The sequence below is a fragment of the Neolamprologus brichardi genome, chromosome 16, assembly GCF_056152115.1.
Source record: "Neolamprologus brichardi isolate AB-2024 chromosome 16, ASM5615211v1, whole genome shotgun sequence".
Lineage (NCBI taxonomy): Eukaryota > Metazoa > Chordata > Actinopteri > Cichliformes > Cichlidae > Neolamprologus > Neolamprologus brichardi.
The window spans coordinates 20,999,028-21,005,027 of NC_142119.1; the positions used below are offsets into that span (position 1 = coordinate 20,999,028).

Sequence of the window (6,000 nt, forward strand, 5' to 3'; positions counted from 1 at the left end):
TATACAAAATGATTCTAGAGTCAAATGTGAGGCCATCTGTCTGATAGATAAAGGTTGGCAGACACAAGATCATGCAACACAACAATGATACCAAACATAAGAGCAAATCTAGTAACGAGTGGCTTAAAAAGAAAAAATAAATGTGTTGTAATGGCTCAGTCGAAAGTTCAGCCCTCATCTTGACTCACTGGCTGTGGCAGGACCTCAAAAGAGTCACGCATGAATGACTGCAAACCTCAGTGAATGGAAACAGACAGTCAAATATTTCTCCACAGTGATGTGAAAGACTGATAAAGCCACAATAGTAAAACTGGCTATACAATCTTTTGAATCATAGTGTGTACTTGCTTTAATACACACGCTTTTGCGTTTGGCTTATTTTTTAATCAATAAGAAATGGCACGATGTAATATTTACTTTATTTTTTAAATTATGTCCTGACGTGACTGTGTGTCACATGACTGTACATTAGTTACAGCAGACATCTACTGCATGTTGTTACTTTGTCACAACAAAAACATTTTTTGTTGATACTGCAGTTTTGCATGCAGGACTCTTATGTGATGGAGTACTGAAAGTGTGCTACACTTGACAAAAAAAACAACAACAAAAAAACAGGATCTGTGTTCTTCTTGAAGCATGTGGTTTGCAAGTGTTTATGGTTCATTAAAGAGAAATTAAATATCTGAAAAGGAAATAAAAGTTACCCATCATGCAGTTTAAAAAAAACATTATTGCTGAACAAAATGTTTGTTTTACTCTTTTTTTAAAATATACTTTTCTTTTTAGTGCTGAAAAGGGCCACACACACATTTTATTACACTTCTCCAACTGTTAAATTTTGGCGTACTGTCCTGACTGCAGTCACAGATTCAAGGCTGCTGACTTAATTCCCAAAAAGGGACCAGAGCTGCCCGGCTACTTAGTACAGTGATGTTTCACAGTTAAGCAACATAATTTACAAATTTCTTACTTGGCTCCTGAATGTTTTTTCCTATTAATTATGCATCATACACATTACCCTAAACCTACTTGTTTATAAAAGTTAAAAAAAACAAACAAACAAAAAAACAAAAACAAACAAACAAAACCTGGCATCTGGTACATATAGCTCAGACTTTACTCTTCACAAGGAAATCTGATGAATGGCATACAGAGAATAGTCTCCTCCTCCTTTAGCTTCCAAAATAGATGTACTTTCCATGAGCAGGAACAAAAGATGAAAACTAGATTTCGCAAACAGCCACTATTGCATCAGCAGTGATTAATCATCTCCTTTGGTTCAGAATAAAGTACTTTCACATCCTTACTTAAAGCTCGTCTAAGCTTGTGTTTGTCTGAGAGGAGTCACCATTTTCCACATTTCTTTCACTGGGAAATCCTTAACAAAGAGAAAATTAAACATTAAATTATTGGAGAGACACAGTAACAAAGCCACACGTCAACAAGGATTAGCAAAACTGTTAGTGGCTGATAAACTGCAGCAAGAGCAGCAGAACCAATCTGGTTTAACTAGTAATGCAGTTCATCTGGCATAACGAAATTCACTGTGAGACGTTTCACGACGGCACCAAATCAGCAAAACTCCAAGCGCCAACACAACACAGACCCCTGTAAATGATATCCTGAAAAGGGGGTCCAGTCTGGTTAAGGTTAGTTAATATTATAATAATTGATATTATGAAATGTTCCACAGTTATCTGTACCAGGCAACTCCTAAGATCCATCTTTGCTGAAATAACAATTTAAAATGAATAATTACCAGGTGGGCATGTGACAATGACTTCACATGTAGGCTCTAAGGTGAAGTTGCTTTCAGTCTCGAGTCTACTGTGAAAATAGTGGACGCCTATTTCTTTATCCAGGCTGTATGTGGGGGAGATGTTAGTCGTGGTTAAATCTGACAGACACCTTCCATCCAAACTCCACTGAATGTTAGGTTCTTTGTAGCTGTCAAGCTTTACAACACACTGGTAAAGGTTTGCACCATTTGGGCGAGTCTCCCTGTGCTGAGAAATATTTGTCCCTGTTGAGAGATGATTTTTGTTAAAATTATTACATTTCATTAGTAGTCAAAAATTGCTGGTAATCACAATGTACGACCTACCACAAAGCATGAGATTCACAAAGAAAACTGTGTATTGTGGAGAATACAAATGACAACTGTATTTTCCCCTCGTCTTCCAGTGTCATGTTTTTTAAGAGAACAGAACAATTACTGCTGCCATTAGCAAAAAAAGCATCTCTTCTCATCTTCTTCCACTTGCCCCTTGAATTCCTTATTTAAATTTATATTAGAACAATTGCATGGCAGGAGCACATCGTCTTTCTCAAAGCCCTTAACAGTGACAGTGATGTCATCACCTGCAACAGAAAAGATGACCAATCATAAGTCCAGGTATCAGAGTCTATCAAAATATACATTTTATTCATCTCATAGTGTACTCATAATGTGTGTCTGAAGTAAATATCACGGACTAGGGAAACATTAAACTTGCTGCTTCACTAAAGTTCAATAAATCAGACATTTTTCCATTCAGAGTCTGATTTGGGGAAAATAGAAATGACATCAATAAAGAGAACAAGAAATATATCTTTATATTGTTTTCTTTCATCTAAGAGTGTAGAAAGACAGTGAATAAATGAAATAATGCAGGAAATAAGTTATTCAGTTAGGGGAATCATAATAATTCAAGTAAAATAAAGTTTGTTGTGATTTCATATCAACTGTGTTTCATTTAATGCCATTAGTCTGCAGTAGAAAGTTGTCAGATCCTGTTTCATTTCTAGAGTTTATTTCTTTGACACTGGAGTATGGAGGACCACAAGAGCCACGCGCATCGAAATAAAAAATCCTGTGCTTAATTAATGAATTGTAGAATAAAATCTGCATTTGTAAATTCATTTTTGAATTCCAATTTAATAAACTGATTTTTAAAATGCTTTTTAAGTCTTCATTTCAAAAACCTTTTTCGAATTGCACTTTAATAAACTTCATTTCAAAAATCTTTTTCAAATTGCACTTTAATAAACTTCATTTCAAAAACCTTTTTTGAATTGCACTTTAATAAACTGCATTTCAAAAACCTTTTTCGAATTGCACTTTAATAAACTGCATTTCAAAAACCTTTTTCGAATTGCACTTTAATAAACTGCATTTCAAAAACCTTTTTCGAATTGCACTTTAATAAACTGCATTTCAAAAACCTTTTTTGAATTGCACTTTAATAAACTGCATTTCAAAATTTCTTTTTCGAATTGCACTTTAATAAACTGCATTTCAAAAACCTTTTTCGAATTGCACTTTAATAAACTGCATTTCAAAATCCATTTCCCTTTCCTGTTCGCTCAGGGATTAACATGTGGATTAGCATTTGGATTAGCAGTTGGATTAACAACTTCATTTTAAAAATCCTGCTGCTATTCAAATGAGCCACACCGTGGGATGTAAGGAGCTCTCTGATTGGTTGGTCAGACACAGGCTGTCTGCCAGCCTGGATGTTTCTAGCTCATAGCTTCGCCCTGCTAAGAAGCCTGTGTGCTTGTACAAAGGCCGTTCGACCTCGGGATTTACACTCGGTTCGACAAGGATATGTGAAGAATGAAGGGACCCTGCAGCGAAACGGAGAGCCCAACCTCTGGCTGAGTGCCTGTTTACAAAGTCTGACCACCTGTGAAGGTAACGTGCTAACGTGGCTAACGCTAGCATCACCGCACGTAGCCCCGTTATTTTAAGGTCATCTTAGCTTATGAAAGTTTTACGTCGCAGCTGTACGAGCTAGCTACGTGTTTTGTAAGCTGCTGTGCTCTTCACAAATAAAGCTGGAAGCAGCTCAAACTATTAGAACCAGCACTGAGGCCTGTTACATTTATACAGTGTTAGAGCAACGGCTGCAGCCTACAGCCTTTAAACTAGCGATTAAAATGCTGACAGTAAACTCGTCAGTCCAGATGTTACCACATTACTTTGTGATACTTGTGAGTTAAAACAACTGAGACAGGCTGATTAAAATAACAGCTTTCAGTTCTCTCATTCAGCATATAAAGACTGGAGATCACACTACTGATTTCAGCTCATTTAATATGTGAGTGCACAGATTCATTCTCAACTGGACATAAACATGATCAAAGGTTGTATATATGATGAAGTCATCAAACCCCAGCCTGTAACACAGTGCGCTGAATCTTAGTTTTGAATGTCCAGTATATTCTAATCAGTGCAATCTAAGCATTCACTGAACCTACAGTATCTACACCTGTGTGGTAAATGTGTGGTAAAGCTACAGATAATGAAATTTAATTATTAATACAATATACGTCATGAGAAACGAAAGCTGAAATTGATTCAGTTTAGTACTTTTCTCTGTATGCTCTGTGATCATAAAGGCCTTAAATTCTGTGATATATACTGTAAATGATTTTCACAGAGGTCTTAAAATACTTAAATCACTGCTGATAGTCTGGTTGTTTATATTTTCACATTTTTGTGTCTGTAGGGCTGTTTGATGACGATTTGGACTCCTCTGGGAGATGAGGACACACCCACACCTGTTCCATACTGCAGCCAATGATGGTGTTACGGTTCTGAGTCAGCTTTGGGCCATCAGACGCACACACTGGAAAACCAGCACCTGGACTTCATGCAGGAGAGACGGCCTCAGTGATTTAGGTTCATAAGCAAGTTCAAACATTTCTGGCCTATTATCACTTAGATTTCTTAATCTTAAAAGTGAATGCATTTAAAGCAGGAACTGCACACCTAGTCATCAGAAGTGTGGCAGCATGAGTACTGTAAAGTTTTGTAGGGTCCTTGTTAAAAATTCCACAAGCACCACACATTTGTCATATAAAGTTCCATTTTTTACAGTACAATGTTGAAATTATAAACTATATATTCTAGTTGTCCACTTGTCAGTAATTTTTGAGTAAATGGATGTCAGTGATAAATCAGTGGTGATTCACCTGCAAATGTTTTTAACAAACTTTGTTTTTTGTAGAATTCATCAGCAGCTGTGGAGAGATGCATTTGAATATCTTCTGGTTCCACTTCTCCTTACCTGGAAGCTGAGCATTGCTCATTTCTGACAAGGACATACACCTCAGTGCTTATCATGGGTGTTACATCCTTCGTGCAGCAATTCCAGAGAAAACAAGAGAGCAACGACCACTCATTAAGACCAGCCAGAAATCTGTCCCTTTCTGGCAGCTGTGGAAACTTCCAATAAGAAAGTTTGCATTCTTAGAACAATGCTGGATCATGTGTGATGTGTCATCATATCAGGATATTACATTTTGACCTAATTCTGCTCAATCTGTTTTGATCGTTGATCCAGTATTTCAGCTTTGTGTTGTGCTGCAAGTTTAAAACCCATTGTCCTCATGAGCACAGCATCTAACAACTCTCCTTGAAAAAGTCGATTGACTTTAACTGGACACAATGGTTTCCAGTGGGAGATATTTTCATCACTTATCCGTGACACTGGAGAAGTCACCCGAGTGAGTGATAAAACAATTTTCCATGGAAAATCCAGAGGGACTAAACTTTGTTGTTTCTTTGGGCTCTATTTCAGCTCTAGCAGCATCTCTCAGAAGAAAACTGTTTTCCCAATAATCAGATGAAAAAATTGAACCAGGTGGTATTCTCTGGAGTTTAAGACCAAGACTGAACTCAAACAGTGAATTGACATTAGACTGGAATTCATAAGATGATTAGAAATACTGCTGAAGCTGAATGATTCATTCATGTATGATTTTTTTTTTCTCCAATTCACCAGGTCTGTATAGTTCAGTATGACTGTGGTACATGATACAAAAGAATAAATACAGAAGAATAAAAACTTTGTGAATAACTTTACTCTTCTTAAAAATAACTAATAAAACAAGTAAAAGTACAAATGTGTACAAGTTAGAGACTTCCTCACTAAGATTTTAATTGTGTGTTAAAGAGAAAGAGATTAGGAGGTAAAATAGACGATGCAGAGTCCATCATCACTGAGGCCG

General features: G+C 36.6%; 1 long non-coding RNA gene across 1 annotated transcript; it reads left to right on the top strand.

Annotated features, from left to right (window-relative positions):
- Positions 1 to 3,462: 3,462 nt before the first annotated feature.
- LOC148098244 (uncharacterized) lies at positions 3,463 to 5,753 on the top strand. Its single transcript, XR_015716607.1, has 3 exons — positions 3,463 to 3,679; positions 4,497 to 4,669; positions 4,998 to 5,753. It is a non-coding gene; the product is annotated as an uncharacterized LOC148098244 (long non-coding RNA).
- Positions 5,754 to 6,000: the final 247 nt, after the last annotated feature.